Source organism: Octodon degus, unplaced genomic scaffold (assembly GCF_000260255.1).
Source record: "Octodon degus isolate 3935 unplaced genomic scaffold, OctDeg1.0 scaffold01908, whole genome shotgun sequence".
Lineage (NCBI taxonomy): Eukaryota > Metazoa > Chordata > Mammalia > Rodentia > Octodontidae > Octodon > Octodon degus.
Genome location: NW_004526484.1, coordinates 7,125 through 7,874, shown reverse-complemented (window position 1 = coordinate 7,874; position 750 = coordinate 7,125). Strand labels below are relative to the sequence as shown.

Below are 750 nucleotides of genomic sequence, written 5' to 3'. Positions count from 1 at the left end.
AGAGGGGACTAGGAGTGGAGAGGGGAGGCAGGGAGGGGAGTGCAATGGGATGGCAAAAGAATTCAGATGTGTTATGTACACACCCTAAGTCCCCATAATAATCGCTGTGTACCACAAACATGTACTAATAAAAATAAAAATAAAAATAGGGAAAACAAACTCTTTTTTTCCCTTTCTTTTCTTCTTTTTTTTTCCTTTTGTTTTCTTTTCCTTTTTCCCTTTTTTTTTCCTGCAAATCAGGACTTGACAATCAGCACACAGTCTCTGTCTGCCCGTCAATAAGTTCATCATCTGTATGAAGTTACTCTTGATGCTGATTTGCTATGCATACTGTAACTCAGGTGAAGAATTTTAGTAACCACATCCTCATCATGTGCCTATAAATGTACAGTTTAAAGGCAAAATTTCTACTATTAAATACATGTGATTTATAGTACTGATCAAAACTTTCTAGAGTAAAACTTGTATATCCCAGGAGCTGAGCTTACAGAGTAGAAAATAGCTTTGTGCTTATGAAGACATTGTAGTCAAGCATCCAATTAACTTTCAGAGTGAAACTTGTCCCACACAGAGTGACTTCTCCTAGATACAACTGGGAGTTAACCATATATGACCAACACGTGAACTATATGTTTGATAAGTATATCAATATAATCAATCTTCCTTATCATGCTGCTCAGAAAAATAACTGGGGTTCTCATTTAGAATTAACTTGTAACCCAAAGTCTGTTCTACCTCCACCCTTTTTGT

The 750-nt window shown here is 36.3% G+C and overlaps 1 non-coding gene across 1 annotated transcript; it reads right to left on the bottom strand.

Moving 5' to 3' along the window:
* Window positions 1-232: 232 nt before the first annotated feature.
* On the bottom strand, window positions 233-296 carry LOC111814923. Its single transcript, XR_002819775.1, has one exon. It is a non-coding gene; the product is annotated as a small nucleolar RNA SNORD43 (small nucleolar RNA).
* Window positions 297-750: the final 454 nt, after the last annotated feature.